This window comes from Abrus precatorius, unplaced genomic scaffold (genome assembly GCF_003935025.1).
Source record: "Abrus precatorius isolate BTA unplaced genomic scaffold, Abrus_2018 Scaffold2, whole genome shotgun sequence".
NCBI lineage: Eukaryota > Viridiplantae > Streptophyta > Magnoliopsida > Fabales > Fabaceae > Abrus > Abrus precatorius.
In genome coordinates, this window is record NW_020874362.1 from 15,149,015 (window position 1) to 15,175,332 (window position 26,318).

Below are 26,318 nucleotides of genomic sequence, written 5' to 3' on the forward strand. Positions count from 1 at the left end.
AGTTAATGTAAAAAGTGTTCCTATTGAATTCTCCTCCATTGTAAATCTTCAGTCTTTGGCCATTGACTTTAAACTTTCTCCCTTCTCTCTGATCTTCAAGTAACACAGCACCAAAGGGAGATACTTCTTTTACCATAAAAGGTCCTGACCATCTAGACTTGAGTTTTCCAAGGAACAACTTCAATCCAGAGTTGAATAATAGAACTAGCTGCCCTGGTCTGAATTCTCTCTGCAGGATGAATCTGTCATGTATTCTTTTAGTCCTTTCTTTATACAGTTTTGCATTTTCATATGCAATTTGTCTGAATTCCTCTAGTTCATGTAGCTGTAACACTCTCTTTTCTCCAGCCTTGGTTGAATCAAAATTCAGCCATTTAGTAGCCCAATATGCTCTATGTTCAAGTTCCACAGAAGATGACATGATTTCCCAAACACTAATTGATATGGTGACATACCAATTGGTGTTTTAAATGCTGTTCTGTATGCCCATAATGTATCATCAAGCTTCCTTGACCAATCTTTTCTTGAGTTACTGACTACTTTCTCTAAGATCTTCTTGATTTCTCTGTTTAAAATTTCCACTTGTCCGCTTGTTTGAGGATGATAAGGAGTTGCTACTCTGTGTTTTACTATATACTTATGCAGAACATTATAGAGGTATTTATTGCAGAAGTGTGATCCTCCATCACTAATCAGAATTCTTGGCACTCCAAATCTTGAAAAATTGTTTTTCTTTATGAAGGAAATCACCACTTTGGCTTCGTTTGTTCTGGTTGGTATAGCTTCCACTCATTTAGACACATAATCAATTGCCACAAGTATGTATTCATGAGAAAAAGAAGTTGGAAAGGGTCTCATAAAGTCTATTCCCCATACATCAAACAGTTCCACCTCCAAGATATTGTTCAAAGGCATCTCATGTCTTTTGGAAATGTTACCAACTCTTTGGCATTTATCACAGTTTTCTACATAAATTTTTGCATCTCTGAACAATGTAGGCCAGAAAAATCCAGCTTGTAATACTTTGGCAGCTGTTCTTGATCCACCATGATGGCCTCCATAATCTGAATTGTGGCAATACCATAGGATATCAGCTTGTTCTTTCTGTGGAATACATCTTCTCAAAATGCCATCTACTCTAATTTTGAATAGATGAGGATCTTCCCAAATATAGAACTTGCTGTCATGAAGAAATTTCTTCTTTGCTGCCAATTCATTCTCTTTAGAATGTGCTGAGTGGCCTTAAAATTCGCTATATCAGCAAACCAAGGTAATTCATCCACAGTTCACAGCTTTTCATCAGGAAATTCTTCATTAATATCCAAATAATCTGATGGCAATGTGTCCAATGGAATTCTGGATAGATGGTCTGCAACACCATTCTCTTTTCCTTTCTTATCTCGAATTTCTAACTCAAATTCTTGAAGTAGTAGAATCCATCTCAGCAGTCTTGGTTTAGCATCCTGCTTAGAAAACAAATATTTCAGAGTAGCATGGTCAGTATATACCACAACCTTGGACCCTACTAAATAAGACCTGAATTTATCAAAAGCAAATACTATAGCAAGCAACTCTTTTTCAGTGGTTGTGTAATTAATCTATGCAGAGTTTAGGACTCTACTAGCATAGTAAATCACATGTAGTCTTTTATCTTTTCTTTGTCCTAATACAGCACCCACTGCATTGTCACTTGCATCACACATTAGCTCAAATGGTACAGTCCAGTCATGTTTAACAAGAATTGGAGCAGAAATCAGTTTTTCTTTTAAAACAGTAAAAGCATGCATACAAGATTCATCAAATACAAATGCTGCATCCTTTACAAGCAAGTCACTCAGAGGTTTGGCAATTTTAGAAAAATATTTAATGAACCTCCTATAAAACTCAGCATGGCCTAAGAAACTTCTAATTCCTTTCACATTCACAGGTGGAGGTAATTTACTAATCACTTCTATTTTAGCTTGATCAACCTCCATCCCTCTAATTGAAATCTTATGGCCAAACACTATTCCTTCTTGCACCATAAAGTGACATTTCTCCCAATTTAACACCAAGTTGGTGTCTTGACATCTCTGCAAAACAATGGACAAATTAGATAAACAATCATCAAATGAATTCCCAAAAACAGAAAAATCGTCCATGAATACCTCAATTATTTTCTCAACCAAGTCAGAAAAAATAGCTAACATGCACCTTTGAAATGTAGCTAGAGCATTACACAGCCCAAAAGACATTCTTCTATATGCAAATATTCCAAAGGGACAAGTAAAAGCAGTTTTTTCTTGATCAATTAGATCTACAGCAATTTGGTTATAGCCAGAATATCCATCTAAAAAGAAGTAAAATGCATGTCCAGCTAACCTTTCTAGCATTTGGTCTGCAAAAGGTAGAGGAAAATGATCTTTTCTGGTTGCATCGTTCAGCTTTCTACAATCTATTGATGAATCCATATTTTTACTGATATTTTAGCATAATTCTAGCTCATTTAATAAGGAAAATATATGAAGAAAGCAGAAAAACTCAGAAAAAGAGAATGATTGAAAGTTTTATTTCAATTTGTAGTTATTTTCGCATTTGTAGAATTTATGCTTAGTTCTTAAGGAATTTATCTTGTTTTTGAAGGAATAATCTAAGCAAAAGTCATGGAAATGGATTATCAATGGAAAGGAAGAGGAAGAATGGCAATGTTGGACTCCAAAATACAAGAATTATAGGATGCAGGCTGGGCGTGATCACTATTGTTAGTGAAAGTGATCATTCCAGAACCTAAATGAGAAGAGGAGCCTGTGCGTAATCACTTTTATTTACAAGAGTGAGCGTTGCCAGTGTGCGTTATCACTTTCGCCAACGAAAGTGAACGTTCCAGAGAGACTTCATTCCTGATGAGCTGCGCGTTGTCACTTTCGCCAACAAAAGTGAGCGTTCCAGAGGCACTTGTATTAGGACAGCTTGCGCGTGGTTACTATTACTCACGAAAGTAATAACGTACAGCCCTCGACCTCCTGCGTTGCCACTCTTATGAATTAAAGTGAATGTTCCAGAGAAGCCTTCAACTCTGCAAGTTGCGCGTGGTTACTCTTGCTCTTGAAAGTGAACACGCGCACTACATAAAGCTTTTGCGTGGTTACTCTTGTGAAGAAAAGTGACAACGTGCAGAACTGGGGTTTCTATAAATACATGATTGAAGCACGAAACTAGGGGTCTTTTGCTCATTTTCTGTTTTGTTAGTTAGATTCTCGTTGAGAGAGAGTGGAGAGAAGATTGGGGTCGAAGCTTGAAGCTCCAAGAAGAGGGATCGGATTGGAGCTCGTGGCCATGGCTGCTCTGCATTCTTCTTCATCTTCTTCTTCTTCTTCTTTCTCTATTTTTGTTGCAATGTGTGCTTAATTTCCAATAGTTAGGGGTTTATGGAACTCGAATTGATGTATTGATTCGACTTTATCTTCTGAACTTTAAGTTCTTGGATTAATTGAGTTGTTAATTCTACTTTTCATGCAATCTTTGAATAGAAATTCATTTGATTAATCAAGAGGAATCTTTACCAATGGGAATTGGATTGTTTGCTCCGATCTGAATTGGCAACCAGAGTTTAGGGATTTCTTAGGGATAAGGAGACCTAATTCTGCAATCTTATAGTTCTAATTCTTAATGCAACCTGAAATTGAATCTCACCTAAGGGATTAGGGAGGTTTAGTGGATTGTTAGGGTCAATGAGTTAAGGAATTAACCTTTGGCTAGGTATATGTGAAACTGATTGTCAAGTATTCAATTGCTTGAATGTTCAGAGGATTTAATTGGATTGATATTGATATTCTTGTGAAGTAAATTCCTAACTATCCTTCATTGCTATTTCATTTCATCACAAATCTTATACTCTATTTTTCTGCAAGTTCTTTACTTTTGATTGCTCTGATTATTGCTTTTATATGATACAACTCTCTTCCCAAATTCGTATGGCTCAAATGGTTATTTTTCTGTGAAGTGATAATTGAGTTCCTAATTCCCTGTGGAGAAGATACTCGGATCTTAAATTTACTCATTACTTGCTGCAATCCTAGTGCACTTGCTAGTGTTTAGATTGCAAACAACAAATTTTTGGCGCCGTTGCCGGGGAATTTGAGTTTCAATATCATTAGTAACATAAGAATAGCTAGATTGAGTATTTTGTTTCTCTGAATTTCTGTAGTATTAGTTTGTAGTTAGACATTTTGTCCATTCTGCATAATTCTGCAGCTTTTAAACTTGTGTTTCAATTACTTTTTCTGATATTTGCTGCATAATTTTTGTGGTGCAGTTCTAAATACTAACTTGTAGTTTACTTTTGCTTCATTTTGATTTGTATATGTGTGGCTAAAACAAAAACAAATCAACTCTAGTCTTTGATCCTGACATAGACATAACCTTAAGGAGATTAAGAAAAGAGTCTAGAGCAGAAAAAGTCATAGGGAGTGATAGTGAATTAGAAGCTGTCCATTCTCCAGAATTTCAGAACAATCCTAGAGTGAAAAGAACACCTACATCTTTGAGACAACTAAATTCAGAAATAGAGATGGCAGAACAAAATAGAATTAGAACATTAGGGGACTATGCAATTCCTAACATGCAAGGTTTTAACTCTTCTATAATCAGGCCAACTATTCAAGCCAACCATTTTGAGATTAAACCTGCCTTATTACACTTAGTCCAACAAGATCAGTTTTCTGGTAGAAATTCTGATGATCCTAACCTACATATTTCAAATTTTCTACAGCTATGTGACACCATAAGAATAAATGGGGTTAGTGAAGAAGCCATCAGACTGAGACTATTTCCTTTTTCCTTGAGAGATAGAGCAAAATGCTGGTTACAAGCTCAACCACAAGGAAGCATTACAACTTGGACAGAACTTGTGAACAGGTTTCTAACCAAGTACTTCCCTCCATCCAAAGCTGCTAAGCTGAGAGGAGAAATTACATCCTTTGTTCAGCAAGATGGAGAATCATTGTATGAAGCTTGGGAAAGATACAAAGAATTGCTAAGAAGGTGTCCACATCATTGTATTCCAGATTGGATGCAATTGGAAACTTTTTATAATGGAATGAATGCAGTAACAAGAACAATGGTTGATGCTGCTGCTGGAGGTTCATTAAATACAAAGTCCTTGGAAGAAGCTCAGAGGATTATTGACATGATGGCATCTTCAATGTATCAGAATTCAAACTCAAGGAATCAAGGAAGAAACTTTGGTCATGAAGCTAAGGTTCTGGAAACTTTTCTTGCACAAAATCAGCTACAAAATCAAATGTTTTAAGAACAATTAGCTGCCTTAACACAACAAATCAACAATCTGCAAACAGGGAGTATGCCTACTAGTCAGCTAAGTTATGATTTTTGTGGAGGAAACCATGTAAATGGTGCATGTGAGGCATCCACAAGTGAACCACAAGAGCAAGTGAATTATATGAATAATTTTCAGAGACAACAGCCATCATATCCCCCTGGATTTCAATTTTTGAATAATAGAACTCAGCAGTATTCTAATTGGAATAATCAATATTCTGCTGCAAAGAATTCTAACTCAAATTTGCCTTTTTCTAATGCAGGTCCAACAACACAACAGCCTTATTTTCAGAGGAATTCATCCACTCAACCTCAAGGAAATCAGAAATTTTCCAGACCTATGAATGAGAGGTTGACTGAGATGGAAGAAACTATGCTGCAATTCATGAAGGTGACTCAAACAAGCTTCAAAAACCAAGAAGCTTCCATGAAGAAACTAGAGACACAGATTGGACAATTAGCTGAACAACTGTCCAGCAGGGATGAAGGAAGATTTCCAAGCAATACAGTAATCAATCCTAAGGAGCAATGTCAAGCTATAACTACAAGAAGTGGAGCTGTAGTTGCAAGTCCTAAACCTGAAGAAAAGAAAGTAAATGATGTAGCAGAGAGGAAAATTGAACAAGATCTGCAACAAGGAAATTTTAAACTATTGAAGAAAGACCATTTAGAAGAAAAAGAAAAAGTTCCCATGAATTCTGAAAGGAAAACAAAAAAACAACTCTTTGAGGAAGGTTGTAAGCCAATAGACCCAGAAAAATACAAGAGGCTGCCTTATCCTCAAAGAGTCCAAAATCCTAAACAAGAGGAACAATTCGAAAGGTTTATGAATGTCTTTAAGAAATTACAAATTAACATTCCTTTTGCAGAAGTTTTGGAGCAAATGCCTTCATATGCAAAGTTCATGAAAGAACTACTTTCCAGAAAAAGGAAGCTAGAGCATGACAAAACAGTACCTTTGACAGAGGAGTGCAGTGCCATTCTTAAGAGAAAACTTCCTCAAAAGTTGAAAGATCCTGGATCATTTAGCATTCTTTGTGAAATAGGAAACTACACTGTGGGAAGAGCATTGTGTGACTTGGGAGCAAGCATAAATCTGATGCCATTAGCTGTTCTACAGAAACTTGGCATAGAGGAAGTGAAGCCTACCAACATTACACTGCAGCTAGCTGATAGATCATACACTTATCCATATGGAGTTGTTGAAGATTTATTAGTTAAAGTTGACAAGTTCATTTTTCCTGCAGATTTTGTAATTCTGGACATGGAAGTGGATTATAACATTCCTTTGATCCTAGGGAGGCCATTTCTTGCAACCGGGAGAGCTTTAATAGATGTGCAAAAAGGTGAACTTATGCTTCGAGTTCAAGATGAGAAGGTAACATTTAATGTGTTTGAAGCTTTAAAATATCCAGTTGAAGATAATACATGTATGAAGGTAGATATACTGGATGCTTTTATTACACAACACCATATGAAAGAATTTGATGAAACTGCTGTGTTAGAAGAAATAATATCTACAGGGAATGACAAATCTGAAACTCTAAATGAAGAAGATATCATGGAAATGCAGCAGCAATTGGAAGCTCTGACGATGCAAAAACCTGCAGAAAATTTAGTGAAAGAAGAGTTGAAAAAGGACGCTAAAGAAGAAGAAAAGCATAAGCTAGAACTGAAACAACTTCCTTCACACCTGCGGTATGCATTTCTGGATGAGAAACATGAAAATCCGGTCATCATCAACAATGAACTTAAGGAAGAACAAGAGGAAAAATTGTTAAGAATCTTAAGAGAACACAAATCTGCAATTGGCTGGAGTATTGCAGATCTGAAAAGTATAAATCCCTCATTTTGTAAGCACAGAATTTTATTTGAAGAGAATTTTAAGCCTTTTGTGCAGCCACAAAGGAGGTTAAACCCAGCCATGAAAGAGGTAGTTAAAAAAGAGGTCATGAAGCTGTTAGATGCAGGAATAATATACCTTATTTCTGACAGCAATTGGGTAAGTCCAGTCCAAGTTGTTCCAAAGAAAGGTGGTATGACAGTTGTACCTAATGAAAAGAATGAACTTGTCCCTACTAGGACTGTGACTGGATGGAGAATGTGCATAGACTATAGGAAATTAAATAATGCAACCAGAAAAGACCATTTCCCACTACCATTTGCAGATCAAATGCTAGAAAGACTTGCTGGACTTTCATTTTATTGTTTTCTTGATGGGTATTCAGGATATAATCAAATAGCTGTGGATCCTTTGGATCAAGAGAAAACTGCATTTACATGTCCATTTGGAGTCTTTGCATATAGGAGAATGCCATTTGGTCTGTGTAATGCCCCTGCCACTTTCCAAAGATGCATGCTTTCTATTTTTTCTGATTTGGTAGAAAACATCATAGAAGTGTTCATGGACGATTTCTCTGTTTTTGGTGATTCTTTTGATGATTGTTTAGCTAATCTATCCACTGTTTTACAGAGATGTCAAGATACTAACCTTGCATTGAATTGGGAGAAGTGTCATTTCATGGTACAAGAAGGCATTGTCCTTGGTCACAAAATTCCAGAGAAAGGAATGGAGGTGGACCAAGCTAAGATAGAAATCATTAGTAAATTGCCTCCACCTATCAATGTTAAGGGAGTTAGAAGTTTTTTAGGACATGCTGGTTTTTATAGAAGATTCATAAAAGATTTTTCTAAGATTGCTAAACCCTTGAGTAATTTACTTATAAAAGATGCAGATTTCATATTTGATGATAATTGTTTGCATGCATTTTCTGTTTTAAAAGAGAAATTGATTTCTGCACCTATTCTTGCAAAACCAGATTGGAAATTACCTTTTGAACTCATGTGTGATGCAAGTGATAGTGCAGTGGGTGCTGTGTTAGGACAGAGAAAAGATAGGAAATTACATGCTATCTATTATTCAAGCAAAGTGTTAAATCCTGCACAAGTGAATTACACAACAACAGAAAAAGAACTTTTAGCTGTTGTACATGCTTTTGATAAGTTTAGACCACATTTAATGGGTTCAAAAGTGATTGTATACACTGATCATGCTGCTCTTAAATACCTTTTGACAAAATAGGATACAAAACCCAGGTTATTAAGATGGATTTTGCTACTCTAAGAATTTGAGCTAGAAATCAAAGACAAGAAAGGAAAAGAAAATTGTGTAGCAGACCACTTGTCCAGACTTCCTTTGGAGAGTTTAACCACTGAATCATTGGAAATAAATGAAGAATTTCCAAATGAAAAGCTGTTTGCAGTGGAAAACATGCCTTGGTTTGCTGACATTGCAAATTTTAAAGCCACTTAATTCATTCCAAAGAGGTTTACTTGGCAGCAAAAGAAGAAGTTCTTATATGATAGCAAATTCTATGTGTGGGAAGACCCATATCTGTTCATTAGAAGATACATTCCACAAAGTGAGCAAGCTAAGATACTATAGCATTGTCACAATTCAGAATATGGAGCCCACCATGCAAGTTCAAGGACTGCTGCAAAAGTCTTGCAAGCAGGTTTCTTTTTGCCTACACTCTTCAAAGATGCCAAGAAGTATATGTAAAACTGTGATAAATGTCAAAGAACTGGAAATATTTCAAGAAGACATGAGCTGCCATTAACCAACATCCTAGAAGTGGAACCATTTGATGTATGGGGGATTGATTTCATGGGACCAGCGAAAGTGATCACTCAGAGGCTATTCTTTAATTATCAACTTCTTTCCTCCAATTTTTGCTACTTTTCTTCTATTTTTCCTTTGATCATCCAATCCTCATGAACTTAGCTCAGAATTCTCTACAAAAGCATACTTGAAATGTCACTTTTTACATAGAAAATCAATGAATTTTAAAATAACTATGTTTAAAAGTGACATGCAACATTTTATTATTTTTTTAAGGGTTTTCTACTATTTCTAGCATGTTTTCTTTATTAATTGCACTAAAAACTATTGTAAAATACTAGTAAAATATGGATTCATCAATGGGGTCTCTCTGGAGCACTCACTTTTGCCAGCAAAAGTGACAACGCGCAAGTCTGCTAAGTTTGAAGTCCTCTGGAATGCTCACTTTTGCCAACAAAAGTGACAATGCACTGCATGCAATGTTTGGAGCTTATCTGGAATGCGCACTTTCACCAACGAAAGTGACAACGCACACTGTGTTCTTCTGAGAAACGCTCTGAAACACTAACTTTCACTGATAATAGTGACTACGCCCAAACTCTACTTCTCAATTAAGCTCTGGATCACTTACTTTCACTGGCAAGAGTGATCATGCCCAACCCAAACTCCATAAATCTTGTTCTTTGAGTCCAGACTTGCTACTTTTCTTCTATCTCTCCATTGATCTTCCATCTTCATGAACATTGCTCAGGATTTTCTACGAAAATATGCTTGAATTATTAATTTCTATGCAGAAAATACACAAATGCTAAAATAACTATGTATTTAAAGACAACTTTCAATCCTTCTATTTTTATGACTTTTTCTTCTTTTTCCAACATATTTTCCATATCAAATGGATTAAAACTATATTAAAATGTTAGTAAAAATATGGATTCATCAGCCCACATGAAGTCAACTATCCAACTCATGACTTGGAGTTAGCCACGGTGGTTTTTGCTCTTAAAGTATGGAGGCACTACCTGTATGGAGCAAGGTTTGAGGTGTTCAGTGACCACAAGAGCTTGAAGTATCTATTTGATCAGAGGGAGCTGAACATGCGGCAGAGGAGATGGAGGGAATTCCTCAAGGACTATGATTTCACATTGTTGTACCACCCTGGCAAGGCAAATGTGGTAGCCGATGCTTTAAGCAAGAAGTCATTGCACGTGGCACCAATGATGATAAAAGAAATGGAGCTGATTGATGAATTCACATTTTATTGGATTTTTACTTGTCATTTTGATGGTTCTTAATAGAAAAAGTAAACTTAGGAAGTGTAAATAACATAAAAACATCATTTTGGTCAAATATCATAGGTTTCATAATTCTGGGTTAATTTACATTGATTTACATAGATATAGTTTACAATTTTGATCATTTGAGTAATTGTGCAGGAATTTCTAGACTTTTTCCATGGATTTTCAGCATTTGAGAAAGTTTGATATGAAAGTGATCACTTTGGATCCCATAGTGAACACTATAGCAAGCTAAGTCCAGAAGGGTAAACTAAAGTGATCACTATGAACCCATAGTAACAACTACACAGACCCAGTTTGAAAAAGTGTTGCACATGTTTCCTTTGGAACCATAGTAGACACTTTGGAGCAACCAAAGTTATCACTCTGATACCAAAGTGATAACTCCAGAGAAGCCCAAATCAAAGGACTTTTGCATGGCTACTATGGAGCGATAGTAACTACTATAGAGCACTGCGTTATCACTATGAAACCATAGTAGTTACTTTGGGCAAAAATTTCTGCACTATAAATAGAATTTAAGAAATTAGGGTACGGAGCTTTTTCATAACTAGATTCTTTTTGCCACTTTGGGAGCATTTTGTAGAGCATAGGACCCTTGGGTGACAGCCAAGGCCAATCTTAGGGTTTGATTTACAATTTCTCTTCATTTTCCTTTAATTCTTGCATTAATGATATTGAATTCCCTTTGTTTTCATCTTGAATTTGTAAGACCCATCCTTATGGAGAGCTAAACTTTCTTGTAATCCTTAGTGAGTTCATAGATTCTTGAATTCCTGGGTATGATTGTCAATTTAATTCCCTTTCCTTCATGAATTTATATTTCCTAACTCTTTGAATTGAATTAATGGTTGAATAAGGGGGACATTGCTTAATTAACCCTAATTCATTTTAATGAAATTCTTAACTTGCTTTGCTTAATCCTAAGTTAATTTCTAAGGTTGCGTAATCTTAGGGAAAAGGTTTGGAACCCATTAAAATTGCTTAATTCATATGGGACTTTAAGGGTAATTCTTGCTTGTTGAGTTACCCTAATTCAGAGGAAGAGGAAAAGTATTGAACCTTAAGAGGAATAGGGATAGAATTACATGAACAAACTAAGGATTGCACATTTCATTGATTGGACTCATTAATTTCATCACTTGCTTTTATATTAAAATTGGAATCACACAAAACCCCTTTGTTTTAATTGTTTTTATAGTAAATGTTTACAATATGTTCAATGTATGTTACGAACCAAAGTCATTGGAGACAACCTAGGCTTGCATCCTAGACTACATAAATTTTTCTGCATATTTTGATGAAGGTTGACAACAAATCTTTTTGCAAACAAGAAAATCTTTCGTTCATCACTGATTGAGAAATTTTAAGACATGAACTTGGCCATGGAGGTGAAGCCGAGGAGTTTGTATCTCGGAATGACGACGATTCATAACGACTTTTTGGTGTATGTCCGAGATGCACATTAGGGAGATGCCTTTCTACAAGATATGATAAGACAGAGGAATGAGGGCAAGAACTTGGAGTTCCATTGTGATGAAAATGGGGTGATTAAGTTCCCGAACTGAGTGTGTATTCCCCAAGTGGATGAATTAAGACAGATGGTACTTGAGGAAGCACATAAGAGCAGGATGAGTTTTCACCCCGGTGTGACCAAAATGTATCAGAACCTCTATAAGAGCTTTTGGTGGAATGGAATGAAGAGAGATGTGGCTGAATATATAGCTAGATGCTTGACTTGCCAGAAGGCGAAAGTTGAACACCAACATCCACAAATCGAAAGGACTATCCAGTCCCTGGAGGACTTACTGAGGGATTGTGTGCTCGAGCAGCAGGAGGGTTGGGAGGAATGTTTGTCATTGGTAGAGTTCACATACAATAACAGCTATCATACTAGTATTGGGATGGCACATTTGAGGCCTTATATGGGCAGACGTGTAGGATGTTATTCACAATTCTAAACACTAGCAAGTGCACTAGGAATTGCAGCAAGTAATGAGTAAATTTAAGATCAGAATATCGTCTCCACAGGGAATTTAGATTTCAAGTACCACTTCACAGAATTATAACCATTTGAGCCATACGAATTTGGAAGAGTTGTATCATACCAAAAGCAATAAACTAGAACAATTAAAAGATAAGAAATTTGCAGTAAAATAGAGTTTGAATGTAATGTGTGAATAAAGTCAGGATTGATTTCACCTCTTCATCAATTGCAAATTGAAGTAGATCTGAACTCTAAGTTCCTTGATTGATTGATGATCAATTTCACTAGGTTAATCAAAGTTCAATTCCTTGACTCATTGATCCTAATATTCAATTAACTACCTTAATTCCTTAGGTGTAAATCAATTAAACATTGCATTAGGTGTTGGAAATTATAAGATCACAAGATCACGAATTCTTATTCCTAAAATATCCCTAACCTTGACATTCAACTCAGATCTGAGCAATTAACTCAACTTCCGTTGATGAAAATCCGCTAGGTTCAATTCAATTGAATAACAATTTCAAGAATCGCATTAAGGAAAGAGTTAAACAATCAATACAACCAAGATCTTAAAATCCAGATCCACAATCAATTTAGAATACCAAAATTGGATCCATCAATCCATAAGAAAAAGAAATCAGAACATGTTCATCAAAGAAAAAAAGAGAGAAAAAGTAGAAGAAGAGGAGCTGCAGAATTTCTTCATGAATCCAATCTCCAGCCTGATTCCTCAAGGTGCAGAGCTTGGAAGTCGCCCCCAATCTCCCTCTCTAACTCTCCTAAGGTGTGGAAATGAGAAAATGAGAAAAAATCCTGAAAATCTGAGTGTTTCTGCAATTTATAGATTTCCTGCCTTTTGTGCGTTATCAATAAAATTGATTATAATGGCTACGCAGAAGGTCAAGTGGTTGCGCGTATTCACTTTTATGAGTAAAAGTGGCAACGCGCAATGATGAAACGATGTTTAGCTATTCGTCATGCAAAAGATTGTCGTTAATCCTCATCAATTATGGAAAGAAATGAATGCAGTGCTAGGGTGTTATCCTAGGTCGTCTCCAAGGAATTTTTGGTTGAGAACATACATCGAACAAGTGTGAACATGTATTTTAAAGCAAGTAAATTGGGGGGAGGTTTGTCAATTTCCGGATTTTAATCAAGAACGAAATGTAAATTAATGAAATTCAATCAATTAAAATGAGTAATCCCTAGTCAAGCAATGAGTTCTATCATTATTCTTTCAAATGATTCAATAATCCCCTTTCTTTCCCTTGAATTAAGTTAATCTAACAAGAGAAGACTAACTTTAACATCCCAATTAAAATTAAGCATCTTAATGGGCTCCAATCTCTATCCCTAAGATTAAGCAACCTCAAGGATTAATCAAAATTAAGCAATTTTGAATTAGAATTTCGTTAGGTAAATTAGGGTTCATTAAGCAATGTTCCCTTCATGCAAATTCCACTTCATTCAGAGATTGGGGTTAATAAATTCAAGGAAAGAAAGATTTGTATTGCAATTAATCCCAAGAATTCAAGATTCATGTGCATTGACTAGGAATTACAAGAAAGTTTAGCCCTCCATATGGATGGGCTTCACGAATAAGAGAGAGAAATGCAAGAACGTAAACATCATTAATGCAAATTCAACAAAAATCAACGGAGAAATTTGAAATTAAAACCTATAGAGGATCCTTGGCTGTTACCCAAGACTCCAATGTCGTAAGAAATTATCCCAATTTGGCAAAGGAAAAATTGTAAAAGTGTCAAAAGTCCCGTACCCTAATTCCTAAAATCTATTTATAGTGGATGACATGTCACCAAAGTGTCCACTTTTGCCTTTGAAAGTGTCCACTTTGGGCCTTGAAAGTGTCCACGCACAGGATGGAAGGAATGCCGCTTCTCTGGAGTTGCCACTATTTGTGCTGAAAGTAGCTACTTTGGTGCGCGTGGCTACTATGAGAGCCAATAGTGGCCACGCGCAGGAGGCTTCAAAATCAGCGTCCTGGAGCTTCTGAAGTTGCCACTTTTGGTCTTGAAAGTGGCTACTTTGGATGTGCGTAGCCACTTTGAGAGGCAATAGTGGCCACGCGCATCATGCTTCCAATTTAGCGTCCCTGGAGCTTCTGGAGTTGCCACTTTTGGTCTTGAAAGTGGCTACTTTGAGGGCAACTTTCATCCAAGGACCAAGATTTCTCAAATTTAACTTGGTCATTCTGCAAAATCATCAAGATAATTAAAATTGCAATCTATATCTATGTAAATAAATGCAAATTAATCAAAAATTAATAAACCTATAATATTTACTCAAAATGTGATTTCTATATTATTTATCTAAGTCCATTTCTTCTATTAAGGAGCACCAAAAAGGCAAGTAAAAATATAATAAAAAGTGAATTCATCACGCAACTTCCTAAGTTGAGGGCTCTTTGCAACATCCACTTTTATTCATAATAGTGATCACGCAAAGCTTCCTGATATTTGAGATTCTCTGGAACGTTCATTTTTAGTGATAATAGTGATCACGCAGAACTTCCTGATATTTAGTCTCTCTGGAACGTTCACTTTTAGTGATAAATGTGGTAATGCAGAGCATTTTCTTCTAAGAAGCCCTCTGGAACACTTACTTTCGCCAGGAAAAGTGTTAACGCCTAATGTGCTCTGCTGAGGGACTCTCTAGAACACTCACTTTTGCCAACAAGAGTGACCACGCCCAGACTATATTCTTCATTTCTTGTATTTTAAGCCCAGAATTGCTACTCTTTCTCTTCTGTTCCCTCTTAATCCTCCAACCTTATGATCTTAACTCAAAGTTTCCTACAAAATAGGTTCTAATTAGTACTTTTTACATAGAAAATTCACAAAATCTAAACAATTAAACTATTTAGAAATGAATTGAACATTCTATTATTTTTATGAGTTTTCTAGCTTTTTCCATCATGTTTTTCATATCAAATGTATTAAAAACTAAGGTAAAATACTAGTAAAATTTGCATTTATCATAGGACTCCTCTGTGTTGGTATGAGGATGGAGAGGTGACTCTGTGTGCGCCGGATATGATCCAAAGGCAAAATGACCAAATCAAGATGATCAAAAAGAAGATAAATGCAGCACAAGATAGGCAGAAGACCTACTATGATAAGAGAAGGAAGTCGTTGGACTTCCAAGTGGGTGACCATGTATTTTTTAAGGTCTCACCTGTGACCGGAGTTCGGAGAGCTCTGAAATCTCAGAAGCTATCTCCTAAGTTTATTGGGCCATTCGAAGTGATGAGTAAAATTGGTCCTGCTACATACCGGATAGTGTTGCCTCTAAACCTCTCGAACCTACATCCGATATTCCATGTGTCACAACTCAGGCAATATGTGTTGGCTCCTTCTCATGTGATCGATCTTGACCTGGTTCAAGTAAGAGAAGACTTGTCTTATGACATGTATCCAATGAGGATAGCAGATCACCGTGTTAAACAACTAAGGGGCAAAGAGATCTCATTGGTGAAGGTGAGATAGAGCTCGAGTGATGAAGGAGATGTCACATGGGAAACGGGGAGTAAGATGAGAGAATTATACCCAGGATTGTTTGAATAAATTGCATGTTCATTTGTTTGAATTTTGGGGACGAAATTCCCTAAAGGAGGGAAGAGTTATAACATCCCAGATTTTGTAATACCGTTTAATTATTAAAGTATATATATATATGTGTGTGTGTATGTATGTATGTATTTATGTGTGGGTTGCCTTATGAGGTGTGTTGATTGACATAAAGATGATGGATATATGTGTGTAATGATGTGGATTGAGACTGGACTGAAATAGGTTGAATATATATACATATATGTATGGCTGTGTGTATCCAGGCTAAGTGTGGATGCTGCTGCAAGGCATTCTCGCTATAGCGAGAGAGTCGTGACCAAAGAGAATTAAAAGGGGGTTAGGGTTTGAGAAAGGTTATTTCTCACCTTCCTTCTGAAATTTCTTCGATTCTCTCGACCCACAGCCCTATTCCACCTATTAAATTATCTCTAAAGCCATTTGGAAGCTAGATTGAAGGTCGGATTCGTGTTGGGAACACTTGGAGGTGAGTTTTAATGGTTAGGATTTTGGTTTTTCACTCCTCCTTCTCTGTTTTCGTGATTTCCCTGGGTTCTCATGGAATTCTTCTATGTATTTAAGACGAAATTCGTATGGGGAGCACTTCCTTGGGTCGATTTGCATGTGGGTCTTCAATCCAAGGTAAGGGGGGACTCTACCTTTTCTCAATGTGTGTGATTTGCTGTTTATTTTGTTGAGTTTTGCAATGTGGCTGAGATAGAGGATAGAAAATAGTGTTTGATGGAATTGTTGTGTGATGAGATGGTTAAACCCATTGTGGGCGATTATACATGTAATATGCCATTGATTGGTGAATTAATGTTAAAGTGTGAATAAATGTGGGCTATGTGTCACACTCTTTACAATTGTTGTTGCAATGAAGGTAAACTGACTAGCAAGTGTACTAGTGTTGTTGTAGCAAGTTATAAAAAATCTTAGAATCAAATTGAGTTCCAAGTATCGTCCTGAGGGAATAAAGTTCTCAATTACCACTTCACAAGATCACAGTTAGTTGAGCTTTACAAATTTCAGATGGAATTGGTATGAATGTATCAAAAATGAAATTAGAAAGTAAAACAAAACAGTTAGTACAAAAGTATATAGTAAACAGATGTAGAAAGAGTAGTTAGGAAATTGTTTCACCAAAACTTCAACATTGAATCAATAAAGTTCTGAACTTTCAAGCATTTAGATGGAATGACAATCAGTTTCACGTTGTATTAATCAAAGGACAATCCCTTGCCTCAATGAATCTAGCATCTAATCAAATCACTCCAATCCCTTAGATCTAATCCAATCAAATGCTGCATTAAGTTTGAGAAACCAAAAGATTGCAAGATTAAGATATCTTATCCCTAAGAAACCAATAACCTTGGTAATTAATTCAGATCTGAGAAACAAATTCAATTCCCATTGATAAGAGTTCCTCTATGATTAGTTGATCAAATTTCCATTCTATCACTACTTTAACAGCATAATCAATCACTCAATCCAATCCAAAACTCAAAGTTCAGATCCAAAATCAATTCAACATTTCCATTTCAGATTCACAATTCCTAACCACAAATAGTTTAAGCAAACATTACAAAAAGAGAACAGAAGAGAAGAGGAGAAGAGAATGAACAAAGAAGAAACATCTTCAAGCCAATCTCTAATCTGATCCCTCAAGAAATGAAACTTGGTGTTTGTCCTCAATCTCCCTCTCTGACGCTCTCAACAACAAAAACAAATGGAAAATAAAAAATGAATAAAAACTCTCTAAATTCCTGAGCTAACTGCCTTTTATAGAATTCCCGCTCTGCTGGCATGATCACTTTTTCCAGCAATAGTAATCACGCAGAAGTTAATTCTTCATTTTCACTTATGCGTGTTCACTTTTGCTGGTGATAGTAGCCACGCGCACTTCAAAGTGTTCACTTTCACCAGCGAAAGTGATCACTCAGAGGCTGTTCTTCAATTATCAACTTCTTTCCTCCAATTTTCGCTACTTTTCTTCTATTTTTCCTTTGAGCATCCAATCCTCATGAACTTAGCTCAGAATTCCCTACAAAAGCATACTTGAAATGTCACTTTTTACATAGAAAATCAATGAATTTTAAAATAACTATGTTTAAAAGTGACATGCAACATTTTATTATTTTTTTAAGGGTTTTCTACTATTTAGCATGTTTTCTTTATTAATTGCACTAAAAACTATTGTAAAATACTAGTAAAATATGGATTCATCACCTCCCCAAACTTGAATATTTGCTTGTCCTCAAGCAAATTAGAACATATCAAGGGTGTAAATTCTTATTAATTGGAATCCAAAAACTTTTTACATTTTTCAGAAAAATTCAGATTAAGAATCCATTTTACTTCAATGCATTCTAATTGTTTTCTCACTAAGTCATTCACCAATTCTTCATCATGATAGTCACACTTGACTTATCTGTTTGCTGCACACTCTCATTCATTTCAATCAAGCAAATCATTAAAGCTACATGCAAACAGAGTTGAGAAACATTATCACAGCTCTCAGAAAGTGTTTGTCTAACTCAATTAGTGTTTAAGCTTGTGTTTGCTCTCAGCATCACCAAATTCATCAAACTCTGCCATAAGCTTGCCTATATTCTCTACCTCCTTTGCAAATTTACAATTAATCACATATTAAGAGGACTTTTTAGGTAATATTAAGGCTCAAGGACAGGTATGATTTCAATGAATTCAGGATATCAATGCAGCTAATTTCAAACAGAAAAGATGCAAATTGAGTAGATAAGCTTTTAAACTTAGTAAGGGCTGCATCAACTGTTTCTATTCTTAATCAACTTTCAATCACAGTTTAAATTTTTGCAGACTTATCTACCAATTTCCTTTTCCTTTTTTATTTGCTGATTTCTTTTTATTTCTTTTTCATTTTTCTATTTTTACTTGCAGCTTGTTACTTCTTTTTCATATTTTCTCTGCATGACTTTTTCTAACTTTCTGAATTCATTTCAATCCTTTTCTCAATCCTTTCTACCCTAAACTTAGAACATTGCTTGTCGTCAAGTAATGCACTAGAAACATGATGTTACCCAAAACTTAGTTTTAAAACTTATCTGTGATTCAACTCAATTTATCTCTTTTCTATTTGAATAGGTAAAATGGTTTTTCTAGAAAAGCTTGAATTGAGGTTAATCAAAGAAAGGCTATCAGCTCAAAGGGGTTAACTAGGACATTCAAGAATGAAAGGCAGTCTATTTGGCTCACTAGGTAAATTTGAATAATTGTCTCCATCCTTTATGTGATTAGTGCAAAACAGCATATTCAGTTAAGAAACAAAGCAAGTTCTAGAGAGTGAATCAGAATTTGAGATCAGTCACACATCAATGAATGAAAAGGTTCAAGTCTCACCAAGGAAGTAAATGGATAATATTCATCAATTCAGTTCACTATTTACTTCAAGAATTTGCATGAATAAAATGGCAAGACTGCTTTATTTTATAAAAATATAAGTATGACAATCATGTTAAGAATGAGAAAAACAACTTATGTAATTCAACAATTAAAATTTCAATCAGGTGAAAATCAGGTTTATTTATCAAGAAAACAAAATCTAATGCAGTTTAATATTTTTCTAACTTGTGAAAATTTTATGCAAAATGTAAGTTGTACATATGAAAATAAAGGTACAGAATTAAACCCCCCTTTTCATGGTAGCTGTGCATATTTTAATCATTCCATGCCTCCTTGTTCAGAGTCTGAGAGCATGGTCTGCACAAAAACATCACAAGTTGTTCATCAATTATCAGAAAAAAAAAACTCAATAAAATTCAAAGCTAGTAGATATTTAAAACAGAATTGTTCATAACCAAAATAAAACTAAAATGTAATTACAACACTCAAAAGTCTGAAATTCTAATTACAATCTTTTAACAAAAATTAAACTAATGACAGAAATTTAAATTTCTAATCTACTCTTCATCCTCATCTTCCAAATCATCCTCTTCATCATCATCTTCTTCCTCTTCTGCAGCAGCTGCTGGTGGAGGGAAATGAGTTCTGTAGATGGGGAGTTCTTTGAAGACAGTTGACCTCAGGCATTGGGCATTCTCTGCTTGATCTGGAGTGTGGTACAAGTCTTCTTTGGTCATGCCCATCTTTTGACCAATGTTTATGAGAACACCTTCCAGAAGCATGATGCCAGCCTTCAGACTGTTGTGTAACTCATTCTGCCTCTTAGCTAAGGAATTTTGTCTTTCAGCCATAAAGGCTATCTTCTCCTTTATTGTGGTTGGATTCTCTCTTTTATACTGGGAGGGAATTGGTGCTGCTGATGTGCAAGAGACAGTAGCATAAATCTCCTTCACCATAGCTACTGTAATTGGAGGTGCAGCTCTAATTTTGATTTGATAATCTCCAATTTCAATACCTGCATCCTCACAAAGAACAGTTATTAACGAAGGAAAAGCTAAAGAATCTCTTTTCCTCTTAAGGATGTCCAGAATGCATCCACTAATCACTTCTCCTACATCTATATAAAAATCATTAACTATAGCATATAGGAGTTCAGCTCTCTTCACTGCTAGAGTGGAGCTATGCCTAACAGGCATGAATGAACTTAAAATAAATGTGCTCCACACTTTTGCAAAGGGCAAAAGGTTCTTGGTTATGATGCATTTGGGTTTCTCTGATAGATTCAGCTCCCAAGTAGTCCCTGGTTTCTCAATCCTCTCAAGGACTTGAACATAGTCCTTACCTTCAGTATCCCTGAATGCTTTAAAGTCTTGCTGCCCAGGTTGCTTTTGAGTCTTAATGTTGAGGACTCTGTTGATGTTAGCAGCAGAAAAATCAACTATTGTCCCCTTGACCATTGAATGGTATTTAGGCAGCTGATCTCCCTTGAATCTCATGGCATTGGCATAAAATTCCTGTGTAATGTCTCTCCAGCCAATGCCAGCCATCATGCAGAAGGATTCCCATTCTCTTTTCTGAATTTCCTCCTTGTATTCCGGATAATGGTCTTCAACTATCTCAATTGCTCTATCTTGGACAATCTTTCTTCTCAAGATATTAGCTCTGAAATAATTCTCATGAGCTATGCTTCTGAACCTTGGATCATGTTAAGGATTTGGCCTTGATGAAGAGGCTCCTGCTAATCTTCCTCTCTTTGTTCTAGGAGTACCTCTAGAAGAGCCAACTGGAGTGTTGTCTGATGTCCTTACCATTTTTTTTTTAAAATTTCCTGCATAAAAAGAATATTTCAATACACTGAAAGGCATGAATGCAATGCAATGCAGGACATTTTCAATTTCAGAATAGCAGAATATGAATAATGCAGAATTTAAGAATATCATAACAATGCAGAATATGGTTCCTTGAAGCATTTAAACTCAGATATTCATGATTTTGAATGCAAAATGCTAGAGTTCAAGAGTTACATTTATGCAGAAATTTCTTCCTAACTATTTCTCACTTTAAATCCTCAGGTTAACTCATGCAATTTGTCAATGTAGGTCTTTTTCCATCTAAAAATCTATCAATTGAAGTTAGAATTACTCTACATTGCCTTGTAATTGCATGTTCAGATTAGTTATTAACAAGAAAATTTCTATTTTTCCATTACTCAGTGTTTTCCACAATTCTGCAAAATGAAGAACCCTAATTTCTAAATCAGAGAAGTAGAATACTGACCTGGATTTGGAGAAATGTGCAGAATGAACTTCAATTGATTGCTTAGAAACAAATTTTGTTCAGTAAAAGGTCAGAAAGATCAAGAATTTGAGAAATGAAATGAAGAAATAAAGATTTGAGATTCTAAAAATGGCTCTGCGTGGTTCCTTTTTTTGGAAAAAGTGATCACGCGCAAGTAATATCCTTCTGCGTGATTACTATTACTAGAAAAAGTGGTAACGCGCATCAACTTTAACTTGAAACTACACATAACTCATGCGCGTGATCACTATTATTGGAAAAAGTAACTACGCGCATCACATTACCTCTATTTAAGCCTCCGCGTGGTTACTTTCACTAGGAAAAGTGATTGTTCCAGAGAAGGGTGTCTTCCAAAGGGTTCTGCGTGTTCACTTTCATCAGCAAAAGTGATTGTTCTAGAGAAGGGTGTCGTTCCTTGCTCCTCTGCGTGATCACTTTCATCAGTAAAAGTGATTGTTCAGAATAGAACCCTGTAATTGAAGCTCTGTGTGATCACTTTTCTGCAAACTAGTGACTCCTTTTGTTATTCAAAGCTCCTTAGAAACTTAATTGCCTCATGCATTCAATTTCAATCATCTCATTTATGCATCCACAGCATGAGCCTTCATTGAATCAACACATTATTCCTAAAACAAATATAAAACAGAATCTAAAATCAGAAAATTGCAGAAATTGAAATAAAGAATTAACAAAAGTTTAAGTAAATTGCAAATCGAGTAAAAATGGTTCAGAAATGTGAGTTGCCTCTCACAAAGCGCTCTTTTAACGTCACTAGCTTGACGTCTATTGATCTTTGATTCTAAGAGATGATTTTGATGATAAGGGCTCTTGCTCTATCTTTAAATGTTTTCCCTTTTTCTCACCAACTTGCAACTCTTCATTTAATTCAGAACTTGAGAGAAATAAAAGTGGAGGGACTTCCAGCAGTTTGGTATGCTCATTAAGTTTCTTTCCTTCCTTTTCATTGTCTTCATATGTCACTGCAGCAAGGACTTCTTTTATAACAGAATCATCCTTCTGTTTTTCCTGCTTGAAATTCTGCACTGCTTGAAAAAATTGAAACTTTTTGTGTTTAGCTTCAGCTATTGGCTTAGATGCATCTTCAAACAACCGCTTTTTGGTTCTTTTAGGTTGTGTCTTGCTGCTATCTTGTGGTTCTTCTTTCTTTAAAATAGTTAACTGCACTCCTTTGCAATCCTCTTGTTGTTTATCTTGAATCTTATTTTCTTCAAATTTATCTAATGCTCTCTCTTTCTCAGTAACTTCATGAGTAGAAATTTCTACCTCATTCCTTGTGAAAGCAGCTTGGCATTGCTCTATAGGATTTACAATGGTGTTGCTAGACAATTTCTCATCATTCCTATTTAATAAATGTTCTGAAATTTGTCCTATTTGCATCTCCATCTTCTCCATGGATCCCTCTTGATTCTTGAAACTTGATTGAGTAAATTCCACGAATTGGAGCAAAGTTTCTTCAAGTTCATTCATTCTTTTTGGAGAAGCCTCTGAAGGTTGTTGTCCTCTTTGAAGTTGAGAATATGATGCTTGAAAATAAGGTTATGAACAATGAGGACTTGACAAACGTGTTGTTGCAGCAGAAATTTGTTGATTCCAATCATAATATGGCTGACTCATGTTAGCTTGATATTGATATATATGAGGAAAGGTAAATTCAGGTCTTTGAAAATTTCCTCCATAATTGATTTCTTCTTGAAATTCTGATGCAGCCACATCATAAGTTTCATTCAAATCATTTTTGCTGTAAAAATCACACACCAAGGGGTTAGTTTGGGCAACTCCAGCTTGAAAATTATTAATTAAAGCTTCAAAACCATCTGCTTCATAAGCTCTTGTTCTTGCAACTTGGCTTTGATGAAAATTCTGATACATGCTGGTTGCCATCAAACAATAGAGCAACTTTTTTTTTTCTTACATACAAAAAGAAAGTAAACAAAATTCAAATGAAATTAGTGACTAAGCAAAATGAAATCTAAAATTATGTAGAAAATTACAAAACAAAACATGTAGAAAACATAGAAAATTATGCAAAATGAAAACTACAACAATGCAGAAAAATGCAAAACGAAATTATGCAGAAAACTACACAAAATATAGGAAAAAAAATTATTCAAAAAAATTAGAAAGCTAGTAGAAAAATTAGAAAGTAAAACAACAAAAGAAATGCTCAATCTAACCATCTCTCTACTACTAATGATATTGAAACAAATTATTCCCCGGCAACGGCGCCAAAAACTTGTCACACTCTTTACAACTGTTGTTGCAATGAAGGTAAACTGACTAGCAAGTGTACTAGTGTTGTTGTAGCAAGTTATAAAAAATCTTAGAATCAAATTGAGTTCCAAGTATCGTCCTGAGGGAATAAAGTTCTCAATTACCACTTCACAAGATCACAATTAGTTGAGCTTTACAAATATCAGATGGAATTGGTATGAATGTATCAAAAATGAAATTAGAAAGTAAAACAGAACAGTTAGTACAAAAGTATATAGTAAACAGATGTAGAAAGAGTAGTTATGAAATTGTTTCACCAAAACTTCAACATTGAATCAATAAAGTTTTGAACTTTCAAGCATTTAGATGGAATGACAATCAGTTTCACGTTGTATTAATCAAAGCACAATCCCTTGCCTCAATGAATCTAGCATCTAATCAAATCACTCCAATCCCTTAGATCTAATCCAATCAAATGTTGCATTAGGTTTGAGAAACCAAAAGATTGCAAGATTAAGATATCTTATCGCTAAGAAACCAATAACCTTGGTAATTAATTCAAATCTCAGAAACAAATTCAATTCCCATTGATAAGAGTTCCTCTATGATTAGTTGATCAAATTTCCATTCAATCACTACTTTAACAGCATAATCAATCACTCAATCCAATCCAAAACTCAAAGTTCAGATCCAAAATCAATTTAACATTTCCATTTTAGATTCACAATTCCTAACCACAAAGAGTTTAAGCAAACATTACAAAAAGAGAAGAGAAGAGAAGAGGAGAAGAGAATGAACAAAGAAGAAACATCTTCAAGCCAATCTCTAATCTGATCCCTCAAGAAATGAAGCTTGGTGTTTGTCCTCAATCTCCCTCTCTGACTCTCTCAACAACAAAAACAAATGGAAAATAAAAAATGAACAAAAACTCTCTAAATTCCTGAGCTAACTGCCTTTTATAGAATTCCCGCTCTGCTGGCGTGATCACTTTTTCCAACAATAGTAATCACGCAGAAGCTAATTCTTCATTTTCACTTGCGCGTGTTCACTTTTGCTAGTGATAGTAGCCACGCGCACTTCAAAGTGTTCACTTTTATTGAAAATAGTAGCCACGCAGAAGCTTCCCTTACTAATGTCATGCGCGTGTTCACTTCTGCTAGAAATAGTGAACACGCAGAAGCTACCTTCTTGCGCGTGTTCACTTTTGTGGATAATAGTGAACACGCGCAGCTACTCTTCTTGGAGGACTCTTTGGAACGCTCACTTTTTCCTGAAAAAGTGATTACGCAGAAGCTCTTCTCATTACAACCTCTCTGGAATGATCACTTTTGCCAGCAAAAGTGATTACGCAGAAGCTCTTCTTCATTTTATGGTTCTGGAGTGATCACTTTCACCAGCGAAAGTGATCACTCAGAGGCTGTTCTTCAATTATCAACTTCTTTCCTCTAATTTTGCTACTTTTCTTCTATTTTTCCTTTGAGCATCCAATCCTCATGAACTTAGCTCAGAATTCCCTACAAAAGCATACTTGAAATGTCACTTTTTACATAGAAAATCAATTAATTTTAAAATAACTATGTTTAAAAGTGACATGCAACATTTTATTATTTTTTTAAGGGTTTTCTACTATTTCTAGCATGTTTTCTTTATTAATTGCACTAAAAACTATTGTAAAATACTAGTAAAATATGGATTCATCACTATGTGCCATGTATTATGAATGAATATGGGTTGTGTGCCATGTGCAAGCATGAATATTGTGTGTGTGGCTGAAGTGCCTGTGAATGGGGCGTGTTAACGTCGTTGTACTGATGTTATGAATGAGTAATGTGTGTGGTTGAAATGTATGTGTGAATGGGGCATGTTGAATGTCGTTGTAATGAAGATGTGAATGGTTCAGCGATACACTGAAGGTGTGGAAGATGACGACGGTAGAGATACCTTGGGGAAGAGAGAGTGATGGTTACATCAATAGTGAGCGTGGGTGCACCACGGGCCATGTAACACCCTAAATTTCCTTCACTCTATAAATGATTTTTGAATTATATCAACCTCATTGAATAAAATACAAGTAAAACATGGAGACTCTAGAACTAAAATTTTCTTTAACAAAATTTACCGAAATGAGTCTGATCGGTAAAGAATCGAGTAATATAAAAAGAAAATAAATATGTAAATTTTTTTAGAATATCTAGAATAGTTTTATATGATTTATAAGAGGTTTAAAAAGATCCAAAAATAGAAAATAAACAAAATTGCAAAATTTGACCAAAATGACCAAACTATCCCTAAAAACACCTAGAATGGAGGCCTCTTTTGGGCAAGCAAATGAATGAGATAAATTCTAGAATTTTTGTGGTAAGTTATTGGACCAAATAGGGTTGTGTATATTCAAGAATCAAGCCAAAAATCCAAGCACAAAATTCAAACCAAATTCTTCATATGATGTGGAAAATGGCTCATTTTGTGCCAAAAACTTGCAAAATTTGTAACCTACCCAACCCAATTCAATTTGCACGTTTTCTTGGCTTGAACGAGAATCCAATTGACCAGTAAATGAATCATGAAAGAAGATGGAAGGAAGTAGCCAA

At 35.4% G+C, this 26,318-nt stretch overlaps 1 non-coding gene across 1 annotated transcript; it reads right to left on the bottom strand.

The window, feature by feature from the left end:
• Positions 1 to 4,933: 4,933 nt before the first annotated feature.
• On the bottom strand, positions 4,934 to 5,040 carry LOC113860481. The gene has a single exon (XR_003503933.1). It is a non-coding gene; the product is annotated as a small nucleolar RNA R71 (small nucleolar RNA).
• Between the last annotated feature and the right edge of the window lie 21,278 nt (positions 5,041 to 26,318).